Below are 20,288 nucleotides of genomic sequence, written 5' to 3' on the forward strand. Positions count from 1 at the left end.
ACCACTGCAAGTTCAATGTATTCCTTGGTCCTTCACAGTGACGATGAAATACAGAAATCGAATCGGAATTAAATACAAAAGGCACAATGCCGCCTTAGGTACAAGAATATAGACTCTTCTTACAGTCGGTGCTTTGAGCATTTCCTGTGAGACCAGTATTAGTTTCCGATACACCACTGCAGTTTCAATGTATTCCTTGGATCTTCACATTGACGATGAAACACAGAAATTGCATCGGAATTAAAAAAAAAATGAACAATGTCGCCTCAAGAACAAGAATAGTGACTCTTCGTACAGTCGGTGCTTTGAGCATTCCCTGTGAGACCAGTATTAGTTTCCGATACACCACTGCAGGTTCAATGTATTCCTTGGACCTTCACATTGACGATGAAACACAGAAATCGCATCGGAATCAAATACAAAAGGCACAATGCCGCCCTAAGTACAAGAATAGAGACTCTTCTTACAGTCGGTGCTTTGAGCAAACCCTGTGAGATCAGTATTAGTTTCCGATACACCACAGCAGGTTCAATGTATTCCTTGGATCATCACATTGACGATGAAACACAGAAATCGCATCGGAATTAAATACATAAGGCACAATGCCGACTTAAATACAAGAATAGAGACTTTTCTTACAGTCGGTGCTTTGAGCATTCCCTGTGAGACCAGTATTAGATTCCGATACACCACTGCAGGTTCAATATATTTCTTGGACATACACATTGACGATGGAACACTGAAATAACATCGGAATTAAATACAAAAGGCACAATGCCACCTTAAGTGCAAGAAGAGTGAGACTTCTTAGAGTCTGTGCTTTGATCCTTTCCTGTGAGACCAGTATTAGTTTCCGATACACCACTGCAGGTGTAATGTATTCCTTGGACCTTCACATTGACGATGAAACACAGAAATAGCATGGGAATTAAATACAAAATGCTCAATGACGCCTTCAGTACTAGAATAGAGACTCTTCTTACAGTCGGTGCTTTCAGCATTCCGTGTGAGACCAGAATTAGTTTCCGATACACCACTGCAGGTGCAATGTATTACTTGGGCCTTCACATTGACGATGAAACATAGAAATCGCATCGGAATTAAATACATAATGCTCAATGCCGCCTTCAGTACAAGAATTGAGACTCTTCTTACAATCGGTGCTTTGAGCATTCCCTGTGAGACCAGTATTAGTTTCCGATACACCACTGCTGGTTCAATGTATTCCTTCGACCTTGACATTGACGATGAAACACAGAAATCGCATCTGAATTAAATACAAAAGGCAAACTGCCACGTAACTACAAGAATAGAGACTCGTCTTACAGTCGGGGTTTTGAGCATTCCCTGTGAGACCAGTATTAGTTTCCGATACACCACTGCAGGTTTAATGTATTCCTTGGACCTTCACATTGACGATGAAACACAGAAATCACATCGGAATTAAATACAAAAGGCACAATGCCGCCATAATTACAAGAATAGAGACTCTTCTTACAGTCGGTGTTCGAGCATTCCCTGTGAAACCAGTATTAGTGTCCGATACACCACTGCAGGCACAATGTATTCCTTGGACCTTCAAATTGACGATGAAACACAAAAACCGCATCGGAATTAAATTCAAAAGGCACAATGCCGCCTTAAGTACAAGAATAGAGACTCTTCTTACGGTCGGTGCTTTGAGCATTCCCTGTGAGACCAGTATTAGTTTCCGATACACCACTGCAGGTTCAATCTATTCCTTGGACATACACATTGACGATGAAACACTGAAATTACATCGGAATTAAATACAAAACGAGCAATTCCACCATAAGTGCAAGAAGAGTGAGACTTCTTAGAGTCTGTGCTTTAATTCTTTCCTGTGAGAACAGTATTAGTTTCCGATACACCACTGCAGGTTCAATGTATTCCTTGGACATACACATTGACGATGAAACACTGAAATTACATCCGAATTAAATACAAAACGAACAATTCCGCCATAAGTGCAAGAAGAGTGAGACTTCTTAGAGACTGTGCTTTAATCCTTTCCTGTGAGACCAGTATTAGTTTCCGATACACCACTGCAGGTGCAATGTATTCCTTGGACCTTCACATTGACGATGAACCACAGATATCGCATCGGATTTAAGTACAAAAGGCAAAATGCCGCCTTATGTACAAGAATAGAGACTCTTCTTACGGTCGGTGCTTTGAGCATTCCCTGTGAGACCAGTATTAGTTTCCGATACACCACTGCAGTTTCAATGTATTCCTTGGATCTTCACATTGACGATGAAACACAGAAATTGCATCGGAATTAAAAAAAAAATGAACAATGTCGCCTCAAGAACAAGAATAGTGACTCTTCGTAACGTCGGTGCTTTGAGCATTCCCTGTGAGACCAGTATTAGTTTCCGATACACCACTGCAGGTTCAATGTATTCCTTGGACCATCACATTGACGATGAAACACAGAAATCGCATCGGAATCAAATACAAAAGGCACAATGCCGCCCTAAGTACAAGAATAGAGACTCTTCTTACAGTCGGTGCTTTGAGCAAACCCTGTGAGACCAGTATTAGTTTCCGATACACCACAGCAGGTTCAATGTATTCCTTGGACCATCACATTGACGATGAAACACAGAAATAGCATGGGAATTAAATACAAAATGCTCAATGCCGCCTTCAGTACAAGAATAGAGACTCTTCTTACAGTCGGTGCTTTCAGCATTCCGTGTGAGACCAGAATTAGATTCCGATACACCACTGCAGGTGCAATGTATTACTTGGGCCTTCACATTGACGATGAAACATAGAAATCGCATCGGAATTAAATACATAATGCTCAATGCCGCCTTCAGTACAAGAATTGAGACTCTTCTTACAATCGGTGCTTTGAGCATTCCCTGTGAGACCAGTATTAGTTTCCGATACGCCACTGCAGGTTCAATGTATTCCTTCGACCTTCACATTGACGATGAAACACAGAAATCGCATCTGAATTAAAAACAAAAGGCATAATGCCGCCTTACGTACAAGTATAGAAACTCTTCTTACAGTCGGTGCTTTGAGCATTCCCTGTGAGACCAGTATTAGTTTCCGATACACCACTGCTGGTTCAATGTATTCCTTCGACCTTCACATTGACGATGAAACACAGAAATCGCATCTGAATTAAATACAAAAGGCAAACTGCCGCGTAACTACAAGAATAGAGACTCGTCTTACAGTCGGGGTTTTGAGCATTCCCTGTGAGACCAGTATTAGTTTCCGATACACCACTGCAGTTTTAATGTATTCCTTGGACCTTCACATTGACGATGAAACACAGAAATCACATCGGAATTAAATACAAAAGGCACAATGCCGCCATAATTACATGAATAGAGACTCTTCTTACAGTCGGTGTTCGAGCATTCCCTGTGAAACCAGTATTAGTGTCCGATACACCACTGCAGGCACAATGTATTCCTTGGACCTTCAAATTGACGATGAAACACAAAAACCGCATCGGAATTAAATTCAAAAGGCACAATGCCGCCTTAAGTACAAGAATAGAGACTCTTCTTACGGTCGGTGCATTGAGCATTCCCTGTGAGACCAGTATTAGTTTCCGATACACCACTGCAGGTTCAATCTATTCCTTGGACATACACATTGACGATGAAACACTGAAATTACATCGGAATTAAATACAAAACGAGCAATTCCGCCATAAGTGCAAGAAGAGTGAGACTTCTTAAAGACTGTGCTTTAATTCTTTCCTGTGAGACGAGTATTAGTTTCCGATACACCACTGCAGGTTCAATGTATTCCTTGGACATACACATTGACGATGAAACACTGAAATTACATCGGAATTAAATACAAAACGAACAATTCCGCCATAAGTGCAAGAAGAGTGAGACTTCTTAGAGACTGTGCTTTAATCCTTTCCTGTGAGACCAGTATTAGTTTCCGATACACCACTGCAGGTGCAATGTATTCCTTGGACCTTCACATTGACGATGAACCACAGAAATCGCATCGGATTTAAGTACAAAAGGCACAATGCCGCCTTATGTACAAGAATAGAGACTCTTCTTACGGTCGGTGCTTTGAGCATTCCCTGTGAGACCAGTATTAGTTTCCGATACACCACTGCAGGTACAATGTATTCCTTGGAAATTCACATTGACGATGAAAAACAGAAATCGCATCGGAATGAAATACAAAAGGCAAACTGCCGCGTAAGTACAGGAATAGAGACTCGTCTTACAGTCAGTGTTTTGAGCATTCTCTGTCAGACCAGTATTAGTTTCCGATACACCACTGCAGGTTCAATGTATTCCTTGGACCTTCACATTGACGATGAAACACAGAAATCGCATCGGAATCAAATACAAAAGGCACAATGCCGCCCTAAGTACATGAATAGAGACTCTTCTTACAGTCGGTGCTTTGAGCAATCCCTGTGAGACCAGTATTTGTTTCCAGTACACCAAAGTATGTTCAATGTATTCCTCGGAGCTTCACATTGACGATGAAAAACAGAAATCGCATCGGAATTAAACACAAAAGGCACAATGCCGCCTTAAATACAAGAATAGAGACTCTTCTTACAGTCGGTATTTTGAGTATTCCCTGTGAGACGAGTATTATTTTCCGATACACCACTGCAGGTTCAATGTATTCCTTGGACATACACATTGACGATGAAACACTGAAATTACATCGGAATTAAATACAAAAGACTCAATGCCGCCTTAAGTACAAGAGAAGTGAGACTTCTTAGAGTCTGTGCTTTTATCCTTTCCTGTGAGACCAGTATTAGTTTCCGATACACCACTGCAAGTTCAATGTATTCCTTGGTCCTTCACAATGACGATGAAATACAGAAATCGAATCGGAATTAAATACAAAAGGCTAAATGCCGCCTTAGGTACAAGAATATAGACTCTTCTTACAGTCGGTGCTTTGAGCATTTCCTGTGAGACCAGTATTAGTTTCCGATACACCACTGCAGTTTCAATGTATTCCTTGGATCTTCACATTGACGATGAAACACAGTAATTGCATCGGAATTAAAAAAAAAATGAACAATGTCGCCTCAAGAACAAGAATAGTGACTCTTCGTACAGTCGGTGCCTTGAGCATTCCCTGTGAGACCAGTATTAGTTTCCGATACGCCACTGCAGGTTCAATGTATTCCTTGGACCTTCACATTGACGATGAAACACAGAAATCGCATCGGAATCAAATACAAAAGGCACAATGCCGCCCTAAGTACAAGAATAGAGACTCTTCTTACAGTCGGTGCTTTGAGCAAACCCTGTGAGACCAGTATTAGTTTCCGATACACCACAGCAGATTCAATGTATTCCTTGGACCATCACATTGACGATGAAACACAGAAATCGCATCGGAATTAAATACATAAGGCACAATGCCGACTTAAATACAAGAATAGAGACTCTTCTTACAGTCGGTGCTTTAAGCATTCCCTGTGATACCAGTATTAGATTGCGATACACCACTGCAGGTTCAATGTATTTCTTGGACATACACATTGACGATGGAACACTGAAATAACATCGGAATTAAATACAAAAGGCACAATGCCGCCTTAAGTGCAAGAAGAGTGAGACTTCTTAGAGTCTGTGCTTTGATCCTTTCCTGTGAGACCAGTATTAGTTTCCGATACACCACTGCAGGTGTAATGTATTCCTTGGACCTTCACATTGACGATGAGACACAGAAATAGCATCGGAATTAAATACAAAATGCTCAATGCCGCCTTCAGTACAAGAATAGAGACTCTTCTTACAGTCGGTGCTTTCAGCATTCCGTGTGAGACCAGAATTAGTTTCCGATACACCACTGCATTTGCAATGTAATACTAGGACCTTCACATTGTCGATGAAACATAGAAATCGCATCGGAATTAAATACATAATGCTCAATGCCGCCTTCAGTACAAGAATTGAGACTCTTCTTACAATCGGTGCTTTGAGCATTCCCTGTGAGACCAGTATTAGTTTCCGATACGCCACTGCAGGTTCAATGTATTCCTTCGACTTTCACATTGACGATGAAACACAGAAATCGCATCTGAATTAAAAAGAAAATGCATAATGCCGCCTTAAGTACAAGTATAGAAACTCTTGTTACAGTCGGTGGTTTGAGCATTTCCTGTGAGACCAGTATTAGTTTCCGATACACCACTGCAGGTTCAGTGTATTCCTCGGACCTTCACATTGACGATGAAACACCGAAATCGCATCGAAATTAAATACAAAATGCACAATGCCACCATAAGTACAAGAATAGAGACTCTTCTTACAGTCTGTTCTTTGTGCATTCCCTGTGAGACCAGTATTAGTTTCCCATACACCACTGCAGTTTCAATGTTTCCCTTGGACATACACATTGACGATGAAACACTGAAATTACATCGGAATGAAATACAAAAGACTCATTGTCGCCTTCAGTACAAGAAGCATGAGACTTCTTAGATTCTGTGCTTTTTTCCTTTCCTGGGAGACCAGTATTAGTTTCCGATACACCACTGCAGGTTCAATGTATTCCTTGGCCTTTCATATTGACGATGAAATACAGAAATCGCATCGGAATTAAATACATAAGGCACAATGCCGACTTAAGTACAGGAATAGAGACATTTCTTACAGTCGGTGCTTTGAGCATTACCTGTGAGACCTCTGTTAGTATCCGATACACCACTGCAGGTTCAGTGTATTCTTTGGACATACACATTTTCGTTGAAACACTGAAATTACATCGGAATTACATACAAAACGAACAATTCCGCCATAAGTGCCAGAAGAGTGAGACTTCTTAGAGCCTGTGCTTTGATCCTTTCCAGTGAGACCGGTATTAGTTTCCGATACACCACTGCAGGTCAATGTATTCCTTGGTCCTTCACATTGACGATGAAACACTGAAATCACATTGGAATTAAATTCAAAAGGCACAATGCCGCCTTAAGTACAAGAATAGAGACCCTTCTTACAGTCGGTGCTTTGAGCATTCCCTGTGAGACCAGTATTAGTTTCCGATACACCACTGCAGGTTCAATTTATTCCCATTACATACACATTGACGATGAAACACTGAAATTACATCGGAATTAAATACATAAGCACAATGCCAACATAAGTGCAAAAGGAGTGAGACTTCTTAGAGTCTGTGCTTTGATCCATTTCTGTGAGACCAGTATTAGTTTCCGATACACCACTGCAGGTTCAATGTATTCCTTGGTCCTTCACATTGACGATGAAACACAGAAATCGCATCGGAATTAAATACAAAAGGCACAATGCCGCCTTAAGTACAAGAATAGAGACTCTTCTTACAGTCGGTGCTTTGAGCATTCCCTGTGAGACCAGTATTAGTTTCCGATACACCACTGCAGCTTCAATGTATTCCTTGGACATACACATTGACGATGTAACACTGAAATTATATAGGAATTAAATACAAAAGGCACAATGCAGCCTTGAGTGCAAGAATAGACACTCTTCTTACAGTCGGTGATTTGAGCATTCCCTGCGAGACCAATATTTGTTTCCGATACACCACTGCAGGTTCAATGTATTGCTTGGACCTTCACATTGACGATGAAACACAGAAATCGCATCGGAATTAAATACAAAAGGCACAATGCCACCTTAAGTACAAGAATAGAGACTCTTCTTACAGTCCGTTCTTTGTGCATTCCCTGTGAGACCAGTATTAGTTTCCCATACACCACTGCAGGTTCAATGTATTCCTTGGACCTTCACATTGACGATGAAACACAGAAATCGCATCTGAATTAAATACAAAAGGCACAATGCCGCCTTAACTACAAGAATAGAAACTCTTCCTACAGTCGGTGATTTGAGCATTCCCTGTGAGACCAGTATTAGTTTCCGCGACAACACTGCAGGTTCAATGTATTCCAAGGAACTTCACATTGACGAAGAAACATAGAAATCGAATCGGAATTAAATAGAAAAGGCAAAATGCCGCGCTTTAGTACAACAATGCAGACTCTTCTTACAGTCGGTGCTTTGCGCATTCCATGTGAGACAAGTTTATGGTTCAGATACACCACTGCAGTTTCAATGTATTCCTTGGACCTTCACATTGACGATGAGACAGAGAAATCGCATCCGAATTAAATATAAAATGCACAAAGCCGCCTTAAGTACAACATTAGAAACCTTTCTTACATTGGGTGCTTTGAGCATTCCCTGTGAGACCAGTATTAGTTTCCGATACACCACTGCAGGTTCAGTGTATTCCTCGGACCTTCACATTGACGATGAAACACAGAAATCGCATCGGAATTAAATACAAAAGGCACAATGCCGCCACAAGTACAAGAATAGTGACTCTTCGTAGAGTCGGTGCTTTGAGCATTCCCTGTGAGGCCAGTATTAGTTTCCGATACACCACTCCAGGTTCAATGTATTAACTGGACATACACGATGACGATGAAACACTGAAATCGCATCGGAACTAAATACAAAATGCACAATGCCGCCTTAAGTACAAGAATAGAGACTCTTCTTACAGTCGGTGCTTTGAGCATACCCTGTGAAACCAGTATTAGTTTCCGATACACCGCTGCAGGTTCATTGTATTCCTTGGAACTTCACATTGACGATGAAACACAGAAATCGCATCGGAATTAAATACGAAAGGCACAATGACGCCTTAAGTACAAGAATAGAGATTCTGCTTACAGTCGGTGCTTTGAGCATTCCCTGTGAGACCAGTATTAATTTCCGATACACCACAGCAGGTTCAATGTATTCCTTGAACATACACACTGACGATGAAACACCGAAATTACATCGGAATGAAATTTAAGAGGCACAATGCCGCCTTAAGTGCAAGAAGAGTGAGACTTCTTAGAGTCTGTGCTTTAATCCTTTCCTGTGAGACCAGTATTAGTTTCCGATACACCACTGCAGCTTCAAAGTAATCCTTGGACCTTCTCATTGACGATAAAACAAAGAAATAGCATCGGAATTAAATACAAAAGGCACAATGCCGCCTTAAGTACTGAAATAGAGACCATTCTTACAGTCGGTGCTTTGAGCATTCCCTGTGAGACCAGTATTAGTTTCCGATACACCACTGCAGGTTCAGTGTATTCTTTGGACATACACATTGACAATGATACACTGAAATTACATCGGAATTAAATACAAAACGAACAATTCCGCCGTAAGAGCAAGAAGAGTGAGACTTCTTAGAGTCTGTGCTTAGATCCTTTCCTGTGAGACCAGTATTAGTTTCCGATACACAACTGCAGGTTCAATGTATTCGTAGGACCTTCAAATTGACGAAGAAACATAGAAATCGCATCAGAATTAAATAGAAAAGGCAAAATGCCGCCTTCAGAACAACATTACTGACTCTTCTCACAGACGGTGCTTTGCGCATTCCCTGTGAGATCAGTATTAGTTTCCGATACACAACTGCAGGTTCAATGTATTCCTTGGACATACACATTGTCGATGGAACTCTGAAATTACATCGGAATTAAATACAAAAGACACAATGCCGCCCTAAGTGCAAGAAGAGTGAGACATCTTAGATTCTGTGTTTTGATCCTTTCCTGTGAGACCAGTATTAGTTTCCGATACAGCGCTGCAGGTTCAATGTATTCCTCGGACTTACACATTGACGATGAAACACTGTAATCACATCGGAATTAAATACTAAAGGCACAATGCCACCTTAAGTGCAAGAAGAGTGACACTTCTCGGAGTTTGTGCTTTGATCCCTTCCTGTGAGACCAGTATTAGTTTCCGATACACCACTGCAGGTTCAATGTATTCCTTGGACCTTCGCATTGACGATGAAACACAGAAATCGCATCGGAATAAAATAGAAAAGGCACTATGCCGCCTTAAGTACAAGAATAGAGGCTCTTCTTACAGTCGGTGCTTTGAGTATTCCCTGTGAGACCAGTATTAGTTTCTGATACACCACTGCAGGTTCAATGTATTTCTTGGATCTTCACATTGACGATGAAACAGGGAAATAGCATTGGAATTAAATACAAAAGGCACATTGCCGCCTTAAGTACAAGAATATAGACTCTTCTTACAGTCGATGCTTTGAGCATTCCCTGTGAGACCAGTGTTACTTTCCGATACACCACTGCAGGTTCAATGTATTGCTTGTACATACACATTGACGATGAAACACCGAAATTACATCGGAATTAAATATAAAAGGCACAATGCCGCCTTAAGTGCAAGAAGAGTGAGACTTCTTAGAGTCTGTGCTTTGATCTTTTCCTGTGAGACCAGTATTAGTTTCCGATACATCACTGCAGGTTCAATGTATTCCTTGGACCTTCACATTGACGATAAAACACAGAAATAGCATCGGAATTCAATACAAAAGGCACAGTGATGCCTTAAGTACAAGAGTAGAGACTCTTCTTACAGTCGGTGTTTGAGCATTCCGTGTGAGACCAGTATTAATTTCCGATACACCACTGCAAGTTCAATGTATTCCTTGGACATACACATTGACGATGAAACACAGAAATCGCATCGGAATTAAATACAAATGGCACAATGCCGCTTTAGGTACAAGAATAGAGATTCTGCTTACAGCTGGTGCTTTGAGCATTCCCTGTGAGACCAGTATTAGTTTCCGATACATCACAGCAGGTTCAAAGTATTGCTTGGACATACACATTGACGATGAAACACCTAAATTACATCGGAATTAAATATAAAAGGCATAATGAAGCCTTACGTGCAAGGATAGAGACTCTTCTTACAGTCGGTGCTTTGAGCATACCCTGTGAGACCAGTATTAGTTTCCGATACACCACTGCAGGTTCAATGTATTCGTTGGACATACATATTGACGATGAAACACTGAAATAACATCGTAATTAAAGACAAAAGGTACAATGACGCCTTAAGTACAAGAATAGAGTCTCTTCTTACAGTCGGTGCTTTGAGCATTCCGTGTGAGACCAGTATTAATTTCCGATACACCACTGCAGGTTCCATGTATTCCTTCGACCTTCACATTGACGATGAAACACAGAAATCGCATCGGAATTAAATACAAAAGGCACAATGCCGCCTTATGTACAAGAATAGAGACTCTTCTTAAAGTCGGTGCTTTGAGCATTCCGTGTGAGACCAGTATTAATTTCCGATACACCACTGCAAGTTCAATGTATTCCTTGGACATTCACATTGACGATGAAACACAAAAATCGCATCGGAATTAAATACAAATGGCACAATGCCGCTTTAGGTACAAGAATAGTGACTCTTCTTACAGTCGGTGCTTTGAGTATTCCCTGTGAGATCAGTATTAGTTTCCGATACCACTGCAGGTTCAATGTTTTCCATGGACATACACATTGACAATGAAACACTGAAATTAAATCCGCCTTAAGTGCAAGAAGAGTGAGACTTCTTAAACTCTGTGCTTTGATCCTTTGCAGTGAGACCAGTATTAGTTTTCAATACAATACTGCAGGTTCAACGTAGTCTTTGGACCATCACATTGACAATGAAACACAGAAATCGCTTCGGAATTAAAAATAAAATGCACAATGCCGCCTTAAGTGCAAGAATGGAGACTCTTCTTACAGTCGGTGCTTTGGACATACCCTGTGAGAACAGTGTTAGTATCCGATACACCACTGCAAGTTCAATGTATTCCTTGGACCATCACATTGACGATGAAACACAGAAATCGCATCGGAATTAAATACAAAAATCACAATGCCGACTTAAGTACAAGAATAGAGACTCTTCTTACAGTCGGTGCTATGAGCATTCCCTGTGAGACCAGTATTAGTTTCCGATACACCACTACAGGTTCAGTGTATTCCTTGGACCTTCACTTTGACCATGAAACACCGAAATCGCAAAGGAATAAAATACAAAACACACAATGCAGCCCTAAGTACAAGAATACAGACTCTTCTTACAGTCGTTGCTTTGAGCATTCCCTGTGAGTCCAGTATTAGTTTCCGATACACCACTGCAGGTTCAATGTATTCCTTGGACATACACATTGACGATGAAACACAGAAATCGCATCGGAATTAAATACAAAAGCCACAATGCCGCCTTAGGTACAAGTATAGAGACTCTTCTTACAGTCGGTAATTTGAGCATTCCCTGTGAGACCAGTATTAGTTTCCGACACACCACTCCAGGTTCAATGTATTCCTTGGACATAAACATTGACGACGAAACACTGAAATTACATCGGAATTAAATACAAAAGGTACAATGCCGCCTTAAGTGCAAGATATGTGAGACTTCTTAGAGTCTGTGCTTTGATCCTTTCCTGTGAGAACAGTATTAGTTTCAGATACTCCACAGCAGGTTCAATGTATTCCTTGGACATACACATTGACGATGAAACACAGAAATCGCATTGGAATTATATACAAAAGGCACAATGCCGCCTTAAGAACAAGAATAGAGTCTCTTCTTGAAGTCGGTGCTTTGAGCATTCCGTGTGAGACCAGTATTAGTTTCCCATACACCACTGCAGGTTCAATGAATTCCTTGGACATACACATTGACGATGTAACACAGAAATCGAATCGGAATTCAATACAAAAGGCACAATGCCGTTTTAAGTACAAGAATAGAGACTCTTCTTACAGTCGGTTTTTGAGCATTCCCTGTCAGACCAGTATTAGTTTCCGATACACCACGGCAGGTTCAATGTTTTCCTTGGACCTTCACATTGACGATGAAACACAGAAACGCATCGGTATTAAATACAAAAGGAATAATGCCGCCTTAAGTACAAGAATAGAGACTCTTCTTACAGTCGGTGCTTTGAGCATTCCCTGTGAGACCAGTACTAGTTTCCGATACACCACTGCAGGTTCAATGTATTCCTTGGACATACACAATGCCAATGAAACACTGAAATTACATCGGAATTAAATACAAAAGGAACAATTCCGCCTTAAGTGAAAGAAGAGTGAAACTTCTTAAAATCTGTGCTTTGATCCTTTCCTGTGAGACCAGTATTAGTTTCCGATACACCACTCCAGTTTCAATGTATTCCTTGGACCTTCACATTGACGATGAAACACCGAAATCGCATCGGAATAAAATACAAAAGACACAATGCAGCCTTAAATACCAGAATACAGACTCTTCTTACAGTCCGTGCTTTGAGCATTCCCTGAGAGACCAGTATTAGTTTCCGATACACCATAGCAGGTTCAGTGTATTCCTTGGACCTTCACATTGACGATGAAACACAGAAACCGCATCGGAATTAAATACGAAGGGCACAATGCCGCCTTAAGTACAAAAATAGAGACTCTTCTTACAGTCGGTGTTTGAGCATTCCCTGTGAGGCCTGTATTAGTTTCCGATACACCACAGCAGGTTCAATGTATTCCTTGGACCTTCACATTGACGATGAAACACAGAAACGCTTCGGTATTAGATACAAAAGGCACAATGCCGCCTTAAGTGCAAGAATAAAGTATTTTCTTACAGTCGGTGCTTTGAGCATTCCCTGTGAGACCAGTATTAGTTTCCGATACACCTCTGCAGGTTCAATGTACTCCTTCGATATACACATTGACGATGAAACACCGAAATTACATCGGAATTTTATACAAAAGGCACAATGCCGCCTTAAGTGCAAGAAGAGTGAGACTTCTAAGAGTCTGTGCTTTGATCCATTCCTGCGAGACCAGTATTAGTTTCCGATACATCACTGCAGGTTCAATGTGTTCCTTGGACCTTCACATTGACGATGAAACACAGAAATCGCATTGCAATTAAATACAAAAGGCACAATGCCGCCCTAAGTAGAAGAATAGATACTCTTCTTACAGTCGGTGATTTTGGCATTCCCTGTGAGACCAGTATTAGTTTCTGATACACCACTGCTGGTTCAATGTATTCCTTGGACATACACGTTGACGATGGAAAACTGAAATTACATCGGAATTAAATACAAAAGGCACAATGCCGCCTTAAGTGCAAGAAGAGTGAGACTTCTTAGAGTCTGTGCTTTGATCCTTTCCTGTGAGACCAGTACTAGTTTCCGATACACCACTGCAGGTTCAGTGTATTCCTTGGACCTTCACATTGACGATGAAACACAGAAATCGCATCGGAATAAAATACAAAAGGCACTATGCCGCATTAAGTACAAGAATAGAGACACTTCTTGAAGTCGGTGCTTTGAGCATTCCGTGTGAGACCAGTATTAGTTTCCATACTCAACTGCAGGTTCAATGTATTCCTTGGGCATACACATTGACGATGAAACACAGAAATCGCATCGGAATTAAATACAAAAGACACAATACCGACTTAAGTACAAGATTAGAGACTCTTCTTAAGGTCGGTGCTTTGAGCATTCCGTGTGAGACCAGTATTAGTTTCCGATACACCACTGCAGTTTCAATGTATTCATTGGACATACACAATGACAATGAAACACTGAAATTACATCAGAATTACATACAAATGGAACAAATCCGCCTTAAGTGCAAGAAGAGTGAAACTTCTTAAAATCTGTGCTTTGATCCTTTCGTGTGAGACCAGTATTAGTTTCCGATACACCACTACAGGTTCAGTGTATTCCTTGGACCTTCACATTGACCATTAAACACCGAAATCGCAAAGGAATAAAATACAAAACACACAATGCAGCCCTAAGTACAAGAATACAGACTCTTCTTACAGTCGTTGCTTTGAGCATTCCCTGTGAGACCAGTATTAGTTTCCGATACACCACTGCAGGTTCAATGTATTCCTTGGACATACACATTGACGATGAAACACAGAAATCGCATTGGAATTATATACAAAAGGCACAATGCCGCCTTAAGAACAAGAATAGAGTCTCTTCTTGAAGTCGGTGCTTTGAGCATTCCGTGTGAGACCAGTATTAGTTTCCCATACACCACTGCAGGTTCAATGAATTCCTTGGACATACACATTGACGATGTAACACAGAAATCGAATCGGAATTCAATACAAAAGGCACAATGCCGTTTTAAGTACAAGAATAGAGACTCTTCTTACAGTCGGTTTTTGAGCATTCCCTGTCAGACCAGTATTAGTTTCCGATACACCACGGCAGGTTCAATGTTTTCCTTGGACCTTCACATTGACGATGAAACACAGAAACGCATCGGTATTAAATACAAAAGGAATAATGCCGCCTTAAGTACAAGAATAGAGACTCTTCTTACAGTCGGTGCTTTGAGCATTCCCTGTGAGACCAGTACTAGTTTCCGATACACCACTGCAGGTTCAATGTATTCCTTGGACATACACAATGCCAATGAAACACTGAAATTACATCGGAATTAAATACAAAAGGAACAATTCCGCCTTAAGTGAAAGAAGAGTGAAACTTCTTAAAATCTGTGCTTTGATCCTTTCCTGTGAGACCAGTATTAGTTTCCGATACACCACTCCAGTTTCAATGTATTCCTTGGACCTTCACATTGACGATGAAACACCGAAATCGCATCGGAATAAAATACAAAAGACACAATGCAGCCTTAAATACCAGAATACAGACTCTTCTTACAGTCCGTGCTTTGAGCATTCCCTGAGAGACCAGTATTAGTTTCCGATACACCATAGCAGGTTCAGTGTATTCCTTGGACCTTCACATTGACGATGAAACACAGAAACCGCATCGGAATTAAATACGAAGGGCACAATGCCGCCTTAAGTACAAAAATAGAGACTCTTCTTACAGTCGGTGTTTGAGCATTCCCTGTGAGGCCTGTATTAGTTTCCGATACACCACAGCAGGTTCAATGTATTCCTTGGACCTTCACATTGACGATGAAACACAGAAACGCTTCGGTATTAGATACAAAAGGCACAATGCCGCCTTAAGTGCAAGAATAAAGTATTTTCTTACAGTCGGTGCTTTGAGCATTCCCTGTGAGACCAGTATTAGTTTCCGATACACCTCTGCAGGTTCAATGTACTCCTTCGATATACACATTGACGATGAAACACCGAAATTACATCGGAATTTTATACAAAAGGCACAATGCCGCCTTAAGTGCAAGAAGAGTGAGACTTCTAAGAGTCTGTGCTTTGATCCATTCCTGCGAGACCAGTATTAGTTTCCGATACATCACTGCAGGTTCAATGTGTTCCTTGGACCTTCACATTGACGATGAAACACAGAAATCGCATTGCAATTAAATACAAAAGGCACAATGCCGCCCTAAGTAGAAGAATAGATACTCTTCTTACAGTCGGTGATTTTGGCATTCCCTGTGAGACCAGTATTAGTTTCTGATACACCACTGCTGGTTCAATGTATTCCTTGGACATACACGTTGACGATGGAAAACTGAAATTACATCGGAATTAAATACAAAAGGCACAATGCCGCCTTAAGTGCAAGAAGAGTGAGACTTCTTAGAGTCTGTGCTTTGATCCTTTCCTGTGAGACCAGTACTAGTTTCCGATACACCACTGCAGGTTCAGTGTATTCCTTGGACCTTCACATTGACGATGAAACACAGAAATCGCATCGGAATAAAATACAAAAGGCACTATGCCGCATTAAGTACAAGAATAGAGACACTTCTTGATGTCGGTGCTTTGAGCATTCCGTGTGAGACCAGTATTAGTTTCCATACTCAACTGCAGGTTCAATGTATTCCTTGGGCATACACATTGACGATGAAACACAGAAATCGCATCGGAATTAAATACAAAAGACACAATACCGACTTAAGTACAAGATTAGAGACTCTTCTTAAGGTCGGTGCTTTGAGCATTCCGTGTGAGACCAGTATTAGTTTCCGATACACCACTGCAGTTTCAATGTATTCATTGGACATACACAATGACAATGAAACACTGAAATTACATCAGAATTACATACAAATGGAACAAATCCGCCTTAAGTGCAAGAAGAGTGAAACTTCTTAAAATCTGTGCTTTGATCCTTTCGTGTGAGACCAGTATTAGTTTCCGATACACCACTACAGGTTCAGTGTATTCCTTGGACCTTCACATTGACCATTAAACACCGAAATCGCAAAGGAATAAAATACAAAACACACAATGCAGCCCTAAGTACAAGAATACAGACTCTTCTTACAGTCGTTGCTTTGAGCATTCCCTGTGAGACCAGTATTAGTTTCCGATACACCACTGCAGGTTCAATGTATTCCTTGGACATACACATTGACGATGAAACACAGAAATCGCATCGGAATTAAATACAAAAGCCACAATGCCGCCTTAGGTACAAGTATAGAGACTCTTCTTACAGTCGGTAATTTGAGCATTCCCTGTGAGACCAGTATTAGTTTCCGACACACCACTCCAGGTTCATTGTATTCCTTGGACATAAACATTGACGACGAAACACTGAAATTACATCGGAATTAAATACAAAAGGAACAATGCCGCCTTAAGTGCAAGATATGTGAGACTTCTTAGAGTCTGTGTTTTGATCCTTTCCTGTGAGAACAGTATTAGTTTCAGATACTCCACAGCAGGTTCAATTTATTCCTAGGACATACACATTGACGATGAAACACAGAAATCGCTTCGGAATTATATACAAAAGGCACAATGCCGCCTTAAGAACAAGAATAGAGTCTCTTCTTGAAGTCGGTGCTTTGAGCATTCCGTGTGAGACCAGTATTAGTTTCCCATACACCACTGCAGGTTCAATGTATTCCTTGGACATACACATTGACGATGTAACACAGAAATCGAAATGGATTTCAATACAAAAGGCACAATGCCGTTTTAAGTACAAGAATAGAGACTCTTCTTACAGTCGGTTTTTGAGCATTCCCTGTCAGACCAGTATTAGTTTCCGATACACCACGGCAGGTTCAATGTTTTCCTTGGACCTTCACATTGACGATGAAACACAGAAACGCATCGGTATTAAATACAAAAGGAATAATGCCGCCTTAAGTACAAGAATAGAGACTCTTCTTACAGTCGGTGCTTTGAGCATTCCCTGTGAGACCAGTACTAGTTTCCGATACACCACTGCAGGTTCAATGTATTCCTTGGACATACACAATGACAATGAAACACTGAAATTACATCGGAATTAAATACAAAAGGAACAATTCCGCCTTAAGTGAAAGAAGAGTGAAACTTCTAAAAATCTGTGCTTTGATCCTTTCCTGTGAGACCAGTATTAGTTTCCGATACACCACTCCAGTTTCAATGTATTTCTTGGACCTTCACATTGACGATGAAACACCGAAATCGCATCGGAATAAAATACAAAAGACACAATGCAGCCTTAAATACCAGACTACAGACTCTTCTTACAGTCCGTGCTTTGAGCATTCCCTGAGAGACCAGTATTAGTTTCCGATACACCATAGCAGGTTCAGTGTATTCCTTGGACCTTCACATTGACCATGAAACACAGAAATAGCATCGGAATTAAATACGAAGGGCACAATGCCGCCTTAAGTACAAAAATAGAGACTCTTCTTACAGTCGGTGTTTGAGCATTCCCTGTGAGGCCTGTATTAGTTTCCGATACACCACAGCAGGTTCAATGTATTCCTTGGACCTTCACATTGACGATGAAACACAGAAACGCATCGGTATTAGATACAAAAGGCACAATGCCGCCTTAAGTGCAAGAATAAAGTATTTTCTTACAGTCGGTGCTTTGATCATTCCCTGTGAGACCAGTATTAATTTCCGATACACCTCTGCAGGTTCAATGTACTCCTTCGATATACACATTGACGATGAAACACCGAAATTACATCGGAATTTTATACAAAAGGCACAATGCCGCCTTAAGTGCAAGAAGAGTGAGACTTCTTAGAGTCTGTGCTTTGATCCATTCCTGCGAGACCAGTATTAGTTTCCGATACATCACTGCAGGTTCAATGTGTTCCTTGGACCTTCACATTGACGATAAAACACAGAAATCGCATTGCAATTAAATACAAAAGGCACAATGCCGCCCTAAGTAGAAGAATAGAGACTCTTCTTACAGTCGGTGTTTTGGGCATTCCCTGTGAGACCAGTATTAGTTTCTGATACACCACTGCTGGTTCAATGTATTCCTTGGACATACACGTTGATGATGAGACACTGAAATTACATCGGAATTAAATACAAAAGTCACAATGCCGCCTTAAGTGCAAGAGTAGAGACTCTTCTTACAGTCAGTGTTTGAGCATTCCCTGCAGGACCAGTATTAGTTTCCGATACACCAATGCACGTTCAATGTATTCTTTCGACCTTCACATTGACGATGTAACACAGAAATCTCATCGGAATTAAATACAAAAGGCACAATGCCGCCTTAAGTACAATAATAAAGACTCTTCTTACAGTCGGTTCTTTGAGCATTCCCTTTGAGAGCAGTATTAGTTTCCGATACACCATAGAAGGTTCAGTGTATTCCTTGGACGTTCACATTGACGATGAATCACAGAAATCGCATCGGAATTAAATACAAACGGCATAATGCCGCTTTAAGTACAAGTCGGTGCTTTGAGCATTCCCCGTGAGACCAGTATTAGCTTGCGATACACCACTGCCGGTTCAATGTATTCCTTGGACATACACATTGACGATGAAACACTGAAATTACATCGTAATTAACTACAAAACGCACAATGCCGCCATAAGTGCAAGAATAGAGACTCTTCTTACAGTCGGTGCTTTGAGCATTCCACTGCAGGTTCAATGTTTTCCTTGGACATACACCTTGACGATGAAGCACAAAAATCGCATTGGAATTAAATACAAAAGGCACAATGCCGACTTAAGTACAAGAATAGAGACTCTTCTTACAGTCTTACAGTCGGTGTTTTGAGCATTCCCTGTGAGACCAGTATTAGTTTCCGACAAACCACTCCAGGTTCAATGTATTCCTTGGACATACACATTGACGATGAAACACTGAAATTACATCGGAATTAAATACAAAAGGCATAATGCCGCCGTAAGTACAAGAATAGAGACTCTTCATACGGTCGGTGCTTTGAGCATTCCCTGTGAGACCAGTATTAGTTTCCGATACACCAATGCAGGTTCAATGTATTCCTTGGACCTTCACTTTGACGATGAAACACAGAAATCGCATCGGAATTAAATACAAAAGGCACAATGCCGCCTTAAGTACAAGAATTGAGACTCTTCTTAAAGTCGGTGCTTAGGCATTCCGTGTGAGACCAGTATTAATTTCCAATACTCCACTGCAGGTTCAATGTATTCCTTGGACATACACATTGACGATGAAGCACAGAAATCGCATCGGAATTAAATATAAGTGGCACA

The sequence above is a fragment of the Schistocerca serialis genome, chromosome 9 (assembly GCF_023864345.2).
Source record: "Schistocerca serialis cubense isolate TAMUIC-IGC-003099 chromosome 9, iqSchSeri2.2, whole genome shotgun sequence".
Taxonomy (NCBI): Eukaryota; Metazoa; Arthropoda; class Insecta; order Orthoptera; family Acrididae; genus Schistocerca; species Schistocerca serialis.